General features: G+C 39.5%; 1 protein-coding gene across 6 annotated transcripts in view; it reads left to right on the top strand.

Annotated features, from left to right (window-relative positions):
* Window positions 1-258: 258 nt before the first annotated feature.
* The window catches only part of LOC146365608 (leucine-rich repeat and fibronectin type-III domain-containing protein 2), a 136,353-nt gene continuing 117,825 nt past the window's right edge, over window positions 259-18,786 (top strand). For 3 of the 6 annotated variants that reach the window (XM_084914811.1, XM_084914810.1, XM_084914806.1), the window contains exon 1: window positions 259-1,077. The gene's annotated coding sequence lies outside the window, so the exon portion shown is untranslated. The remainder of the gene's footprint in view (window positions 1,078-18,786) is intronic. The other 3 variants (XM_084914809.1, XM_084914805.1, XM_084914808.1) reach the window with 1 other exon arrangement.

Raw genomic sequence — 18,786 nt, 5'->3', positions numbered from 1 at the left:
AGTAAATCTACCAGTTCATTCCCTTCTTCACTTTTTGTGGAATATCTGTTAATTGTTTAAAGAGTTCTGCTGGTCTTTGAAGGTCAAAGAGAATGCAATCTGCAAGCATTTAAGAGCTTCTGCAGGTAGGGTAATGCACAGGAAAAATGCCCACATACTCATACAGATTGTAACATGCTACAGAACCAGGCTCGCCCACAGCCCTGATAGGCTACTTTGTTGCAGTGAGCCCTAAGCACACGCTAATCCGTGATCGTTAATCCTCTGCAGACAGAACGGTGCTTGCTGTGGACCGTGCCAAAGTGGCTATTTACGCGCAATTATTGCTACAAACTCCCTACAGTGGGTGTTTGCATACATGCACTGCACGTCTGGGTGACCTGCCTGTCTCTGCCCCCCTCTCCCCCACCCACCGCCTGTCCATTGGGCTCCGTGATACTTCATGGTGTTTGTGCCATCTAGGGTTATCCGCCGCTCCATTGCAGTCTTTCTGGCGCAGATTTCGCGTCTCGCCATCTGCTCACTCTTGGACTAACTAATAACTTCCGAATCACTGAAAACAAACAAGAAAGTTTTCTTCTGGACCTACGGCTTTTACTTCGTTTTAAAAGGAGACATTCTTTCTGCTTGGATAAGTGTTTAGGAGCAAAAGAGAAGCAACCGATTCCAAGGACGTGGACACTAGTAATTACTGCACCGCGGGGGGAAAAATAGACAAACGCCTGTGCCATGTAGCTGCACTCTCACATGGAAATATGCAGACGAGCCCACACAGCAGCGAGTTAGTTATTTTTACTTAAAGGGGAAAACTACAAAAAATGCTGTGAAGCTCTGTGTCGCAGCTTGGCTCCCGGCAAAAGCGCAGGTTTTTCCAGAGCATCTGCTGGTGGGGGGAAAAATTGTCAGGAGCGAGAGAAGAAGCGATATGCGGCTGGTCGGGCAGTTGCTTTTGCAGTTCCTCTTCTGGAATTAGTGCATGAATGGGAAGGGAGCGGCTTTAGACTCGAAGCAGGAAAAAAAGAGTGTACTGTTTAAAGCTCGCGGCGGCACATAATGGATACTTTCCTGCCCTTAAAGGTAAGTCGAAACCTTAAATGTCCGATTCGTGCAAGAGTTCTGCCTGTCTTACACTACACGGGGATTGAAGATGCACTTAACAGTTTTATTGCATTGTCTTTTATGTATATGTGCTGCGTCTATTGGTTACAAATCATCTTTTAGTGTAATTCTAATACACCGATGATGGATTTAAACCCAAGTGATACATCATTCGATTGTATTTGCGGAATGAAGGCAGGCGTTGTGTTAATTCAGTGAAGAGCGGCTCACACTTCTGGGCAATTACAGGTATTCTCAGAAAGTAACTTGATCGGCGGAGAAACGTCGGAGCTTTACGCCGACGGATGCTGTGTTTTAATGTATTTTTACGTTTCTTTATTATACCTATGTAGAAAAATAACACTGCGCTTGGACATAAGGCTGAGAGGATGGGGAGTTGTGTCCGATGCATGCTAATTCTTGGTGTGCATAAACGTGCTCCTTTTGCTGGTCTGCAAATGTGTGTGTGTGTGTGTGTGTGTGTGTGTGTGTGTGTGTGTGTGTGTGAGTGAGTGAGTGAGTGAGTGAGTGAGAGAGAGAGAGAGGGGGGGGGGGGGATTGAGGGAAGGAAGAGATTAGCCTACTCTTTCCAAAACGTCCCCCTGTGATTACAGTAGGCTGAGACGTTTATTAAACTCCCTTTAAGTTGCACGGATGGACTGGTGCTGCTGCTGCTGCTGCGTGTGTGTGAAAGAGAGAGAGAGAGAGAGAGAGAGAGAATAAAAGAAGGTATTAATCGCATGTCCGATATGTGCTGGTTATCGCCAATGAAAATATTAGTTTGGCAGGTACGCAAATGCGGGAGTGTGTGAGTGTGTGTGGTTAAGGGATGGCCGCCATGAGGCTCCAACGCCACCACCCACTGTAATCACCACCCTCTTGTGGATTACTTGGCAGTTGCGGGGACGGAGTACGAACTCCGTGTCCGGAGGTGGAACCTGTTCCGCGGCCGCTGAAGTATTTTCAGCACCACGGACAGCGCAGTCAAACTGCGCCCGGAGGGAGCGTTTCCTTTCCACAGAGGGATTTGTACTGATATTTTATCGACATCGATGGCTGCGCCCCAACCCAGACTGTCCCCACCATGGAGAATTTCTTTCCAGCACACAGAGTGAGGAAGTTTCTGTAAAAAGAAAATAATAATAATAAAATAAAACAAAAGGAAATCATCTGCTGTAGAGACCCAACAGCCTTTACTCCGAAAACAACAACAAAAAACAAGCAATACTCTGATGCAAAATGACTCATTGACAGGTGCGCCACACCCTGTTTATTCCCAGAGCCACGTAGGCCTAATTTATTACAGTCCATCTCATTGTCCAAATGTGCAATGTGTCTGAATGGAGCAGGAATAGCTTATGTAGGACTAATAGGACTATTTTTCAGTCATTGCACTGTCCAGGTGCTTGTGTTTAGATAAAGAGAATAGTATTTGGAAAAGCTATCTATTATGATTGTTTATTTAGTATTGGTGGTGGCATAGAGGCGATGTTTGGACATCAAATTGTTCTGAAAATGGATCGTTATGAAAATCACTATCTCACAATGTAATCATTGGCTTAATTTAAAAAAATAAATAAATAAAAAATCAAGATTGCTCTGGTGAAGAGAGAGCCTTTCTTACTAAAAAAGAAAGAAAGAAAATAAAAAACAATCCCTGTGCATACTTGAAATAAATCCTAAATAATAGGCAGAAGCTATTATTTCATTTGATATCTAAGTCATAACTCTTTATAAACCAAAAACCCATGGAGGCGCATATTATTCACTTGAAGTCTGAGTCTGTTTGGCCGATATACCCCTGGACTTGCTCACCATCATTCACAAGAGAAATGTCTGTCTCAATGCTATGTTTGCTATTCTCTATTGAGGTCATTAAACACGTGCCCTCATTTATGTTGTCATAGTGTTTTCATTGTCATTTGGTACTTTATACTAAATGACAATGAAAAAACAAAACAACAACAAATAAACAAACTTGACATTCATTATGTTTGTGGATTAATCATGGTTAAATCAGCTTGCACTGACAGTAACAATAAACAAAGAGGAATAGATTCTGATTTAAACACTGGTAGATTCTAATTCAGGAATAAATTATCTACTGCAAACCAAGCCCCGCCCGCCCACTTTAAGGAACAGAAAACACTCATATGATGCTCTAACCCTGAATGCATCTGTGTGTGAATGGCTCTACTCGGCCTCAGCAGTTACACACTTTCTCATGTGGCTCGTGAAGAATGATGTCATTACAGGAATTGTGATGTCACTAGTTCTTTTTTTGGTTTAGACTGGGTGTGCTGAGTGTGTAGTGTTGAGCAACTGTGTTACAGAAGAGGGCCCGGCGTTTGAAACACATGGGAATGTTTCTGCTAAAGGTGTTAGAATTCCTTTTTGGAAACTGTAGGATCCAGGATTTGTAAGGCATTAATCTTAAAACTTTAATTCAAATTATTCCTTCAGTGTTGTTAACGCTTGGCTATCAGCTAACATGCAGCACAAGGCGCATAGCTGTTTGCATTTAATTATTGCTTACAGTTTAGCAATTTGAAGCTTTTTTTACCTTCCTTTAACTGATATACATGCCTTTGTAGCCAGAAAACAACTGTTAGCTTTTAGCTGCTCATTGCTAACAGTCCCAACAGAACTGTCAGCAGTGCTCATCTGATATGTTGATATCACTAGCATTTATTGTCTGTCAATGCTTGATGCCAGAATGACGCTGGAGGGCTAATGCCTTCTGTCGAGACTGCTTGGTGAAATTGATAGGCCTGCTTTGACAGATGAGATAACCTGCAATCGCAGGGAAACACAATTTACGAGTATGGCAGATGGATGCTTAGGACGCACTCAGAAGTAGGGCAGCTTTACCGTGGGGAGAAGCTCAACGTGCACAGAAGGCTCACAGAGAACGTTAGAAAGTTGTTGTTTTGTGAAGGAAATTATGAGAGAGATGTAGGAGGACTTTTTTATTAAGCAAGGCACAGGGAAATAATAGAGAGGGGATCAATTCCTGTTAGCGTCTGTGGAATAGCTTTTATGGAGGGCAATAGCAGTTCAAAAATTAAGTGGAAAATAACTTGGGATTTAGCCTTAAACCCTCTGTGACATCTCGTCTGCTATGTGAAGAAAACTCTCCCTCATGGCTTCTTCGCTCACCTTCACCAGCAGAAAGATGTATGGATGCACAGAATGCTGAGGAAATAAAGAAAAGGATCTAAGCTTGAAGCTGGGAGGAGTGTAAAGGCAGTCAGATACGTTTGATCTCTGCTAAAATAATGAATATACAGAAAAGTAGCACTCAGGAAGAGAGTGCAGCTGCAGGGCATTTTCATGTGCTTTCTTCACCTCAAATTGCCATGCATTACAGGGAGACATTTCCCTAATGAATTTAATCATCACTACTGTTGTCACTGCGTTGGTCTTTTGTTTGCATTCATGTTGACTAGAGCCCAGCTGCTGGAGTGCGGCATATGTGCAGAGTGAAGCTGACACTTGATGTAGTGTTTGGAGACATCAGCTGTTGGGGTGGAGCCCCTAGACATAGCTCCAGCAATTCCTTTCTTTATTTTTTTCCTGGCTTTGCGTGTTTGCCTTCTTGCTTGCTCACCTCAGAACACAATGGTCTTTAAATGTTATCTAACTTCTCTAGATTAGATGGAATATGTGTGAAGAACTGATATCCATTGAAGGTTTTAAGGTTTCTTTACACTTGTTCAGCTGTGATTTGTTGTTTGTATAATGGACACCACAAATTACGCCCATTGTCATATGTAAAAGTTATTCTGGTTTTCATCTGTAGAGTCCTATGCCTTCATCACTGATTCTTTTCATTTTTTTGACACAAACTACAAATATCCACCCATTAATAAGAAAAAATCCAACAGATTTCTTTCCCACTTTTCTTGCAACCATTATTTCCATCGCTTCCTTTATCGAACTACTATTAAATTCAGTTTGGCACACATGACACATCAGTGTTTTGAGAAGAACAATTTGAAATCAGTAGCTCTCAACATTAAAAAAAAAGTCTGCTGTTGTTTTACCAACTCTCTCCAAAGTCTCAGGTGTGGCATCTGGAGCTTCCCACCGGAGAACTTGAATGAAGTAACCCAGAGGCCTTTTCCAACTCAGTAGAATATAGTTTTGCTTTTATGTCCATTACATCACACCTTGAGAACCACACAATTTAAATAAAAGACCAAGTAAAGACACTGTTGGAATTGATATTTTTTTATATTGTCATTTGTGCTAAAATATATAGATATATAATCATTGCCTTTATGTGTCCTAATATGACTATCAATATGAAGAAAAGGCCAGACAGTCAGAGGATTTATTTTCAACCTTCTAACATTTCCTTTATCTGTGTCTGTGCTGACAAAATGTGCTTTCTTTATTTAGAGTGCAGCTTAGTCCAGAGATGAGCTATGTTATACATTTGAAAAGCAAGATGTTCTGTTTCTTTTGAAGTGCAAGACTTCACACCTTTAAATGTTCATTTGAGATATGACCTATTGCAAGTTCCTGTTTTTATAGTTTAGCAAGACGCTTACTTCTGCTTTTCTGCACACCTCATACACACAGTTTAAGTTCATTGAAAGGTTGTATGTCTATGTATGGAATGGCTGAAAGCACACACACACACACACACACACACGCACACACACGCACCCACGCACCCACAGAATACAGACACTGATGTTGCTCAGATATGCCTGCTTAAGACTGTCACGTGTATTTGTAATTGCATATTAATGAATGATTGCTTGCTGACAATAAAAAGGGCTGTAGTGAAGGAATCAGTTGAAGTTGGCTAAGGACAGGTGAAGGCCTGGGTTGACTTCCCTCACGAGCCACAAAAACAAAGAGCTCTGTCTTGTCTTGTTTTGTCGTGCAGTTTGGGCTTTTGTTCCAGCGGGGTTTGTGCCTAGATAAACCCAACAGACACCTTAATGTTGACAGTAATATACAGTACATTAGTTATGAATATGACTTATGGTCACTCAGAGGTGATGTTTCAATTATGTTGAGTAACCTGTTAACCACACTTTGCCTTCTTTAATTTACAGATTATCCTCGATTTGCTAATTATAAGAAGAATATCTAAAAAACGTTCCACTTGTGACAATTAAGCTTTTTATGTCCTGTTTTTGGATTCCTATCAATACTGTCTGATCACTGTTTATTTTGTTATCCATGGTGTATCCATCCTTCTCCCTTTTTTTTGCTTTTCCACTTGTCTTTAGTCAGCCAATCACAACAGTATACACACTCCCCTGTTTCCACTTTCCACCTACCAGATTGTCTTATAAATTGCAGGAATCAAGCTTTACGGCTCACTTCCTAGTGCTGTTTTTTAATCTTGTTTTCCTGGATGATTTTGGATTTACTTGCTTGTAATGTCCAGTGTTTGGGTCCTTCTCTCCGAAACCATTACATTATATCTAAACTGGCCTGAATGCCTAGAAGAAAACTCTCTGTAAAGCAAAACCATTACTTCCTGCTTAAGTACTAAAACAGGATGTACTGAGGCAATCACTGTGACTTTATTCCTCAAGTGATTTAGTACCTGTGATGGACTGAGCAGCGAAGGAAACTTAGGCACAGGTTAAAGTCCAAAAAAGGATTTTTTTATTTAACCCAAAAACATAATTGGTTAAATCATGCAAAAAGAGTCAAAATCTTGGGCCCGTAAAAGAGGTCAAAATAACAGCCCTCTACTCAAAGTTAACAAACTATACTGGTAACTCAAACAAACTGACCTAACTTAACCAGACAAAGGGGAAACTTAAATAGTGGCTGATAAGCCCACAAAAAGGGGTAAAACACACAAAACCTAACTAATGACATAATGAACTCCAATTCCCCCCCATGGTCCCAAGTCATGGAATGAGCAAATTTGCAGCTTTCCATCAAGGCTCGCTCCGCCCCTTTTCCACCTCTTGGGTCCTCAATCAAGGGACTGGAGCAGCTGCAACTAAGGTAACTCAGAAAACAAAGATTAAATCATACATAACAGTGTAAACTAAAATGTGCGTACTTATTTTAGAATGCAGTGTTGTGTGGATATGTGAATTAATTCTAAGCCAAAACCAGGCATTTGTTGTCCTGTAAATTAATTCCTATATTTAAAGACAAATGTGAATGCAATGTATAAGCCTCTACATTAACATGGTGGGTATTACCACTGTGTAGCTGTACATGCAGCCATCACAGTACCTTAACATTTAATAAATTAACCATATATTACTTGCTAGGCCACAATCTTTCCTCGACCTTAATGCTAAGTGCTGGTATTTTCAAATGTGACCTTTAAAAAAAAAGCAGCAATCGAAAAAATACTGCTGGTGAATGAGCCGCAGTTTTTTGTTTGTTTTTGTGGGGGTAAAAGCACAGAAGTTTTGGAGGTCTTGGGATCCGGTATGTTCTCATACATGCATGTAAAGCCACTTAATGAAGAAGGATGGAGGTTACCGAGTTACTAACATTCAGTAAAAAGGCCTCCTCGTAGTAGAAGCATTTGTCATGCTTCATTTTTGTTGAGGTTTTTTTTTTTTTTAAATCTCACTCATGTAGAGTGGTGGTGCCAAAGGAATTTTAAAATATGATAAGTCTCCAAGTGTCTCTTATCCTTAGAGCATAGGGTCGGACATTAAGACCTGAGATTGGTGGAATGATTAGTGATTTTAGGGAAATGTTTCAGGGGTTTTTTAATATATGGAAAAGCAAGTTAAATCCTAAAAATGAAATAAAGCAGTGTGGGCATGGTTTTTCATTGTGAACTGTCTGACAGATCGTTAATGCATTATTTCAATGACAGAGCTCTTTCCAAAAAGTATTCTGTAAAACATCTACATAGTGCTAATTTCCCATTGAGAGAAGTATTTTTAGCACACGTTTTTAGTGGATATTAGCAGGAGAACAACGACTTACTACATATGAGCTGTCTGAAGATGAAATGGCTGCCATACACCTTTCATCACCTTTAGGTAGCAGCTTAACTTTTCACAAAGAGCCATTCTATTGCATCTGCTAGTTCACCTTACTGCGCTGGATTGGGGGTTGGCCACAACACTACTCTGATGTGGTTTCTTCTTGCTGGTCACAGCTGGAAGCTCTTGACTCTAAAGTATATCAAAGTGAGCTACATTTTGTGGAAGGTAGAGCCATTGTGGAGCTTTTAGAGAACCTCAGGGAGCTTGCACAGGTGACGGCTCCCTTCCTTTGTGAAACACAAGTCGGAACATTAAGATGTCACTGCTGACTAACCAATATGATCATAGGGACACAGATAGCAGAGACTGCGGATGCGAAACTCGAGAGCAATTCAGTGGGAAGTGGGGTATTTTCTGGTGACATGATTATAGAACTGGTATGGATGACAGCACGTCTGGGATATGACTAAAACTCTTGCTATCACGACTAAGCACTTTAAATACATTAGGAAAAATTACACTGCATCAGATTACAAAAGGTAAATTCATCTTATAACCCCACTCCCTCCCTGCTCTTTTATGTTTCCCATTCTTCTCTTTGTTTCGATTCCAGACCCAGTAGGACTGCAAACACTGAGAGTTGGCATTTTAGTTTCACTGTGACCCCTTTCTCCCCTCCCACACGAATTCCCTGTTGTTGTTACTGCTGCACTTTTGAATACAGTGGCGCCCATCATTTAATGGTGGGTTCATTCATCACAGTCAGCAGTTCCAGCCCACTCAAGCTACAGGATTTCAACTAACTTTTACATTTTAAAAGCCTCTGAGTTAAGCCTTTTGCTGCTCACACAGCGTTCAGTAGAGCTGATAGACTGAAAGTAAAAGGCAGTCATGTGGGTTCCAGTGTCTCATACAGGATAAAAATATGCTTTATGGGATATATGCTATTTTGTTTTCTTTACAAATACAGTATGTCTGAATATTTGATGTTCGTAAAACTGAAAGGAAAATGGAAAAGAAAGCCGAGTGTTGCTCTAAAGACTTTATATTGTTACTCTCTGTACCTTCAAGTCACACTCTAGAGCTGACTGTAAGATGGATTTCTATCAACAACCTCGAAGTGTAATGTACCCTTGCCTGTTACAGTAAATTACAGCTCACAGACTCTGTGGATCACAGCCTCAGAGGGGAAAGGTGGCAAACATGTCTGCCAACATGGCGATTAGAAGTGATTATCCCTGATATAAGACACATTTTGCTTCTTGATGGTAAGAGTTGTGGTTGTGCTGGTGGCATTGTCACAAATGTTCCTCCTTTTCCCAACTTGTTTTCTATAAAAAATACCCCTACACCAGGGTCAACTTAATTTAGCATAGCTGTAGTTTAGATGAACAAGGTCAAGATAAAAGCTGATCTTAGTGCCACCTCACATGAGCTGTTGGCTCAGCTGCTCCGTCTATCGGTAAATATTAATGTTAGCATAGCCTGTGAGTGAGCAATACATTATTTAGCGAACTCACTAATATATCATTAATGTATAAACAGGCTGACAAAACTGTGTTTGTGTTATTTGAATGCTGCTTGTTAAATTTACACCTACAAATTCATTGACTTTTTTCCTGCTGCACTGCAAGAAAACACAGACACTGCTGAAGTTTTCACCAAGAGCATGACAGCAGCTCCATCAGGATTGCTCCTCTTACTTGCTCATGTGCAGTGGGCCCCAAGGTTAGCAACAAAAACTGTTTAGCTCCAGAGATCTAAAATGGACAGCTCCTCGTGCCGCTGTGGAGTGATAACATTCAGGCTCTGCTGGGGATGTCGCTACAGTGAAGGAGCTGTAATTTAGAGAGGGGCTGGAACAGCTTATCTTCCTAAGCCCCTGAGCAAAATAAAGAAATGGTGAGTGCGAAACACACACACACACACTCACACACACAAAAGACAGAAGTAATGAGTCATTGGCATTGGCAAACATGTGAAATCACTGTCTGGATGAAGGTCTGTGGTCAAAGAGAGAGCAGGCCCACTTATTATTCACAGTAAGACAGCCAGAGTCGCCCAGACTGGCTCCAAAAAGGTCAGATGCTACTGCACATAGGCAACTATCTTTACTCTGCTGCAGAGTTTGTCAAGGTGGTAAATGAAAGAAGAAGACAAGAAATTTGTTGCTCCGCTTGTTTTTCTATAACAAAGTTGTTAGCCAAGTTACACAAGGAGCATTATTCTTTTCATGTTTTCTTGACATCTTTTCATTCCTTTCCTACTGCACCTTAAATCCCATTTGACATGTGCCACACCATATTCTTGAGCTCTGCGGTATACATTTGTGTCCGTTTGAGTGAAATTCTCAGGAGTTATTAGCATATTTTGTGCAGTCGGTAGCACCATCAACAAGTAAGCTTCACAAGGATGCAACTTTAAGTGCTTATTATAATTGGCTCTCAAGATTTTAGTTTCAGAGTTGTCCATGCTCTGTTATAAATTGCAGTCATTAGGTGGAAAATGTCCCAATTCTGCCTTAAAGTTGAAGTTCCCTCTCAGCGGCGTCTTTGATAAATTGATAGCAGGTCTTTTAATCTCACCGTGCTCCTTTCAGGTCCTCCCCGATGATTGCTCTCTTGATGGGTTCTTTGCAAAGCACCGTCCTTGTCTCATAGCAGTGAGTTTACGTCTCATAGTCAGCATGAGCCTACAGTATGCACACAGTGTTCCCTCTGCGCTGCTTTTGAACACCAACCTTTCCTTTGCTTGTTTATTAGGCATTCAGTTGAGAGGAATTATGAAGCTTCAGACAGTAAAATATTTTTCTCCTTATAAATCTCTCTGTGTTACAACAGCCCACATCTCAGTGGTTTGATTGTATTGATTGTCACTGGAAATTGAGTTTGACGCACACTTCACCCCATTTTCTTTGACAGGACTTATCTTGATAGAGTGTAATATAGATGAGGTTGCAAACAAATTATCCATATTCAAATCGTTTAGTAAAATTATTTCAGGCTGGTTACATTTGTGTACAGAGTTGTCTTTTTCAGTCACCCCAGCAGTCAACCATTATGTAATCTCTTCTTCAAAGTCCTCAAACTCAGTGTGTTTACTGATGTGAAAAATGATGCATTCTAAATGCAGTTCTAAAAGCAGGCTACAATGCAGAAGATTAGCCTCTGAGATAAAGGGGCTATGTTACATGCCCCATGCTCTCAGATGTAATGTTCACACAGCTGTTCTATTTAACTCTGCTTCCATTCATTGTTTTGTTTTTGTTTTTTTCTTATATGCATCCCACTGTTAAGGTCTCACCGCAGCATCTGAATTAGGTTTAGGGTAAGATTCGGAGTTTTCATGTCCACCTTGCCTCACATAATACAATTTCATTAAATGTCCCCTTTGCGTCAGCGTTACAAACAAGGTATCTTTTGGGGCTGAAACATTTAACCACCAAGAAGTAGCAGGTCTGTGAAACAGACCTGCTAAATCTGCAGATTTATCAGCCACCAGATCCTGGTTTGTTTCCCATTTTGGACCTTTGTGCCCTGCACTTGTTTATGCTTTCTTTTCTCTCTTTCACTAAATCTTTTAGGTTTTCCTGCTTTTACTTTCACTTTCAGTGACTGGGTTAGGAAAAGGATAATTTTGGGGTGAGATAAATGATAACTTAGGAGACAGCCCATCCCAATATTGCCATAACCCAGTGTCCGGCTGCCTAAGGACATGTTGAGACAAGGCAGTGGGTGTTACAACAAAGTCCCTTATTTGGCCCCTTATTTTCTTATTTAGTCCTGTTTCTAAGCAATGATAATATATAGATGTGCTAACAAACACTGGTTTATCCAAATCTAAGCTGATATTGTTTCTATAATATGAATGGAGTCATTTAGCTTGCATTCTTCCCTTAAACTGTAACTAAGATGTGTTGCGCTGCATGGCTTGTGTTCCACATGATTACATGAAGTGGTGTAATTGTGCCATAATTAGTTATAATAAGCCACTGGCAAGCATATCCTGGGATGAAGAGGAAACCGCCAAAAATAGGAAAATTAGGTGAGTGCTAAAAAATGTAGCGCCTTGGGCCTCGGGTGATCATTTTGTGCTTCTGCAAATTTCAACACAAACAGCATGTTTCACTGACAGTGTAAAAAATAAAATCAGAGCAAAAACATAATTCACTGCTGGAGCTGAATGTGTGATAGTGAATGCCAACTGTGTCCCAGCCTGATAAACTTGTGGTTATGGGCCATATCAGTCAGGATACACAGTTTAAAGTAGTGGCTGTGAATTGTAATTGAGACGTTGAAGTTTTTGCTACCAAAAGAAGATCAGTGCCATAAAAAGAAAAAAGAAACAAACAATATCTTAGAATTATGTCTCTGCCTTTTACCGGTGAAGCAAACACAGAGGAAAGCCACACAGCCTCAGGTGATGAGCCTGTATAATCCCACAGCAGGCTATCCTTTAGATGTCAACAGGCTCAGCAAAGCCTCAATTTGTTCCTGGTACGAAGTGGGTGCTGAATAGATATACAAAAAGACAGGAAGAACCCCTTACTCTCACACACAGACACGAACTGATGGAGAAGGTAAAATAATTATTTGAACAAATAGTTACCCAATGAATATTTAACAGTGATTAGTCTGTTTTAATGCAGTAGTTTAACAGTGGCCTTGAGGTCTTACTGGTATTTAATCTACTGACATGTTGTGGCCACAAGAAGTCCGTATATGCTGACTGAACTCCTGGGTGTAATGTTCACGTCAGTGACTCTTGCAGAGTGTTTTATAGCTCTTCCTAAAGGTCACTGCTCAGGTAGAGTAGACTGACAAGTGACCATGGGATTTTATTTTAATCCTGCACCGAGGACACATTCATTAAAACAATAAATGATGAATAACACTAAAAAATTGGATTAAACCTACCTCATAACAGTTATGTTTATGGCTGCTAGATGAACAACAGCTTCTCCTTTAGATTGTGTACTTCATACTAGGAGAAAACTGGTTATAACAGTATCTGTAGAAGTGTAAGACTCATAATGGACAGTTTAAAAATTACAAAGGAGTCTTTTCTGCCCAAAAGTTCAATTGACCTAATAGATTCCTACATTAGTCTTTTAATGTGTTTTAGTCTCTCTGGTGTAGACAATTGTGTCAGCCTTATCTTGAATGGATAGACTTACGTGCTATCTTAAAGATGCACTTACCCTTCAGAACTATGCTGTGCATGCACTTACCCCTGGTCATTTTATTCCAACATTACCTACATAGCTGGCAGTTCCATTAAATTAAGTGTTTGATTTGTCTGAGAAGTTCAAAATTAATCAGTTGAATGTTCTAAATTTTGTGCTCAAACCATTATAACACTCATGACACCCAATGAGTGCCATGAGTGTTATAATGGTCCAACACAGTCGATTGAAGGCAACACTTAATGGATACATCAACATAGATACAAAAGTCTTTCATACATATTAGTTATATCACTTTAGTATGGATATGGCAAAAAGTGGTCCAATGAGTTCATTCATTAATCTCTACTATAACGTGTTAGATTTTCTTTTTATTATCCCAATGCAAGTGCTGACCTTGTTGAAAAAAGGTTACATCTCTACATTAAAGTTTTATACCTTGTTTTATTCACAAGGAGAGGAAGGAAAATGTTATCTTAAAACATATTCATTTACACACTGACTGGACCTGAGACTGTGTGAAATGGGTCAGACTTTCCCAGTTTTAGCTCCAACTTTAACCGAACCTATTTGCTGTTTTCTGAAGTAGGACGTCAAAGAGTTTTAGTTGTATAGTATCTGACAACAGATTTCTCAATGCATTGGAAGTAGTGGTTAATATAGCTTTGAGCTGCTGGCCTCAAACAAAAAAACATGTAGAGCGGCCCATAAAAGTCTGTTAAGCTCAATTCTGTTTACCCTCATTCTTCTAGATTTGTTTTCATTTTTTAACTTTTAGTTTTGAGAAAACACGCTGAGAAACCATCATTTGGGAGAATATGTTGGTTTGAAATGATGGACTGCTTGTATTCCTTGCTGAGCCTGAGGGTGTTAAAAGCTGTACTGAAACAACAGGAAGGCTTGAGATTCTTCTGATTCATACGAAAGCACAGACTGGTCATTCTGTTAGACCGTCTGAACAGAGGGTGCAGTGATTCAGTGGTTACATACACCTGAGACTTAATGGAGGAAATATGAGAAGCGAGCAAGAAAATGCTCATTTTCTCTCTGACTTCTGTGAAAGACTTTCTTTTTACATTTTTTTCTTAATATGAGGATTTTATAGGTAGAGGCGTTCATTATACAGCTCTCCACACTCAACATGATCCTTTTGCAGAGATTCTTTTTTTAAAAATAGCCTTAAGCACTGTACAGTGTTCTCTCTGAAATAACTTGATGAACATACCAGGAGATAATCAGTGAACAATGTCCTGCTGACCCTGAGCTGAGCTTTACTTTGTTCGCATGATTCAGTTTCACTAAAAGGCAAATTATCCCAAAACTGCTGCTTCATTCTTCTGCTTGACTAAATTGCTAGTCCTCTGCAACAATAGCTCACAAACTGAGATTTTCCATACTGGCAAAACAAAAAAAGTGTCACTTAATCCATCCATCATGCAGCTCATTTTAGAGGAACAATTTTTCGCCTGCATGCTCTTTTCTGCACTGCACTGCATGTGGGGCAGTCCTGGGGTGTTGACTGCTTCTTGCAAACAAGGAACCCGCTGATCTTAGGCAAGCACCAATCCCAGTCTGTCTAATCGGTTTTTCATCCACTATTGAGGATGAAGAAGCCTCATGCATCATCACTGAAGGTTCCTCTCCAGTCAAATCAGCAGCTTTTTTTTTTTTTTTTAATTTGATTTTCAAATACATGTGACATTAAAATGTAGGTTTTCTTGAGAAAGAAGAAACTAAAGAACATGTGAAGAAGACACAGCTGTACTTTTTTAAGTAGCTCTGACTAAACCTAAGAAGCTACAAAGACTTTACTCATAAAATCGGTTTTGTGACATTTCTGGAATAGCTTTGTGAAGTGTGAGAAATGCCAGCAAGAAAGTGAGCAAAAACTCTAGTTTCCCATTCCTTCTTTATTAAAAATGTGAATTTGGATATTTATGTATTATGAACAAACAGCCCAGTGGATCTTTTTCAATTTCTCTAGATAATTTAAAAATATATCTCCATGTCACCATTATCAGGTCAACGTTGCTCTTATCCTTTCAGTCTTTTTCTGACCAGTTTATAGATGTTTTCTAGGGAAAGTATTTGATTTTTAGTATTATATTATTATACTATATTATTTTTAATATTATTTTAGTTCACACAGAGATGATTTGTTTTATATATGTGTGTGTGTGTGTGTGTGTGTGTGTGTGTGTGTGTGTGTGTGTGTGTGTGTGTTGTAGGACTGCAGTTATTTTCAATAGCTGTTTTTTGCCAAAAATAAGGAAAAATAGAGCTTGTTATCCCCTTGGTGGGAAGAATTTTGGATTTAAAAAAGATTCAGTTATCAAATCAGTGTTGTCGTGTTTTCTTAGGGTTTCTAGAGAACAAAATAAACATTCGGTATATTGTCCCAATAATACATTTTTGCTATGTGGAGGTAGAACTGGCCAAGATGTCATTGTTATTTGGGGTTATTTGTCTTTGGCTGAAGAGGTGCACATGTACACCTAAGGTCTCAGCCACATAGGTTTAGAGACCATCTGGCAACCACTGGTCATGAAGGAAAAATGTGTATTCTCTGCCCTATTCACCATATTCACTATACTCGGCTTAAAGATTGGTCTGTGATTATAGGTTATGGGATCTGATGTTTCTTTTGTATTAAACATCAAAGTTAGCGAATCTTCTGGTGCTTTGATTTGAACCTCAAAATTATTGAAACCTTATTTTCCCTAATCTTTTATTTGGTGGGGGTGGGGGACAAACAAACAAACAAAAATACATTGTTTAAATATTCCAAAAACATTGTGATGAATGTGCCGCTTGGAAACAAAATATTTTGATTTTGATAAAACTGCACTTACACAGTCCCGAAAGGTTTAAAAAAATTTAACTTTTTTAGGAAAATAAGAAAAATACAGAAATAAAATAAATAGAAACATTATACTGATTACTTGAAACTAGAACCCATAAACATCACCAATTGCTGCAATTGTTCCCTTGAGATACTAAACTGGTCCTTTTCTGTTTCTTGTTTGTGGGTCTCTCTGTCTTCTGTTTTTCCTTTACCAACTGAAGAGTATGCTGTGTTTTTCTTTATAGCATTATTTATTTGTACTGTGAATCATCATCCAGTAAGTTTTGCAGAATTTGGCTGAATCTGTCACCCAGCGTTTTGAGTTATCTTGTACTGTTGATTTCTTATGTTAATATAATGTGAAATTCATGTGTTATTCTTAAGTTAAGGGGGTAGTTGAGGAGTTTTGTATTTAGGATTACTTATGAGACAATGTTAAGTTCTATCATTATTATTATTATTATTATTTTGTCTTAGTTGAATTTTTAGTCTGGTTTATGTTTCTTCTATGCCTCCTTGTTTATGTAGGTTCCCCTTGTGTCTCTCTCTCCTCTGTGTTTCTCTCCCTCTCTCACTCCCTCTCTCTGTCTCTTGTGTCAAGCTTGTGTTGTCATGTCTACGTCTCTTCTTGCTTCCCATTTTATTTTGAAAGTCTTGTGTTTCCATGTTCGGTGTGTTTAGTTTTGCTTCCCCTGTGGCGTCAGGTCCATTTGTGTCAGCTGTGTTTCCCCAGGTGTTTGTACTTCCCTCATTACCCTTCTGTGTATGTAAGTCCTCGGTCTTCTTCTGTTCAGTGTTAGTGTGTCTGTTTTCCCATGTCATGTTCAGTTTCAGATACTTCATGATTCTGTTCAGGTCATGCTCATGTTTTTCTCATAGTTTCTCACATGCTCCCGCCCAGAATCATGTTCATGTCCTTTAGTCATAGTTATCACAGTCTAGTTTTGCCACTTTAGGTTTTAGTTTAGTTTTCGCCCCTGTTTGCTTTTGGCTTATTTTGTATTCATGTTTTTTCAGCCAAATAAATGGCTCGCCTTTTGCTAAACTTCAGCTCCATTTCTTCCATGTCCACATCATAAACACATCGCTTTGCTGCTGTGACAGAGTCTGAGCATATACTAAAGCTTGTTTTCGAAAACTGTACAGGCTCTTTAAGACGTTGTTTTTTCCAAAAATTCTACTCTGACCTTGCTTTTCAAACCTGAGGTTTGCACCTTAGTGTAAACGCTGCGTACAGTCCAGTGTTGTTTTGAGAATTCTGTGAACATCCACTTTAGCTGTCTTCAGTGGTTTTCAAGGTCTATAATGATGGACTCCTTTAATTAGATTAACGGTAACACAAAAACTCTGTTACCATCTAAATACTTATGGATTTGACGATAGAGGTAGGTTTACTAGAAAAAAAGTGCTTACTGTCCAGTAGTACCTGAATCATATTTCCAGTAGTAGAGAAATGTTTCCTCGTGTTTTCCAACGAAAAGACCAGATCTTGCTCAAAGTGGCGCGCAAACTCAGACAGCAACATTGGCGACAGTGTCATGGCAGGAGATTGTGCTGTGATAAAACTGTGGAGGTACTTTGATTTCGGTGGCGCTGACAGCCTTAGCTGGCCTCTGCTGCTTCATCCTGCCTCTGGGCTCTGACAAGATTGCAAAGAGAGCTGTTACTGACTAATAAACACTACACAGGGCCAGCTCTGCCCAGGCATGGCCTCAGAAACACACTGCATCTTTGTACCCAGGCCTGAATTGATAACTGTGGTAGTTTGGCTTCAGACAAGGCTGATGTTCAGCTATGTCAAAGCTCCCCTTCTTTCGCTCACTCTCCCCCAGCGGCTGCTCTGATACCCTTTAACGTGCTTAATGGCATTGGCATTTATGAATGGTTAGAATGACCTTTTAGATTGGGCTGCAACTGTTTCATTATGTTTATTCACTAGCAGAAAGTGTTTGTTGGGGAAAATCTGCTATATGAGCTGTATTGAGGCAATATTTATTTCTTGAAGGACCAAGAAACACCTTAAATGAAGAAATACAACCCCACTGCTTTTGAAATTGCATTGCCATTTCAGTCTTAATGCTTTGCATAACTTGGAGCACGGTACACCATCAGAAGACTTCACCAAGTATATTAGTCTGAAGTGGGTGTGTAAACATAATATATTGGTGATGATTTAAAGATAGAAGAAACAGGCCCGTCATGTTCTTTTGTTATAGCTCTGATAATGGCTGTATGCAGAAAAAAGATGTTCATACACTCAGGTGAACAAGTCCAGCAGTGCTAGTGAAACAAAGAGAAGACACTGATCTCCTGCTGCCTAAAATTAGGAATCAGATTATGATTAGAAGTCAAATGGGTTTTCACAGGGGTGAAATGAGTTCAATTACTTATGTTAATGGAATTTAACTGGTGACAGTAGAAATGGAAAGGAGATGCTGGCATTTGGCAGGTGCCTAGCGAATAATCTTTTTCAAGAATACTAGTCAAAGCTTGAATCACTTTTTCTTGTATATATGAATAAAAGCACAAAAAATGAGCTACACTCTTTCATGTGTAGCTTGTGTGAATCTTGTGATGTTTGCATGAGGCAGATTCTCTTTGCACAGCTTATATTAGTAGGTACAAACCAAGGTCATAAAACTCAGTGAATCAGTATGCATAAAATCACAAAAAGGCATTCCTATTATTCAGACATAAAATGCCAACTTAAATCAATCACT

Source organism: Perissodus microlepis, chromosome 19 (assembly GCF_051167445.1).
Source record: "Perissodus microlepis isolate ML-2025 ecotype Zambia chromosome 19, ASM5116744v1, whole genome shotgun sequence".
Taxonomy (NCBI): Eukaryota; Metazoa; Chordata; class Actinopteri; order Cichliformes; family Cichlidae; genus Perissodus; species Perissodus microlepis.
The sequence above is the reverse complement of the archived record's forward strand: the minus strand, read 5'-3'. Positions and strand labels throughout refer to the sequence as shown.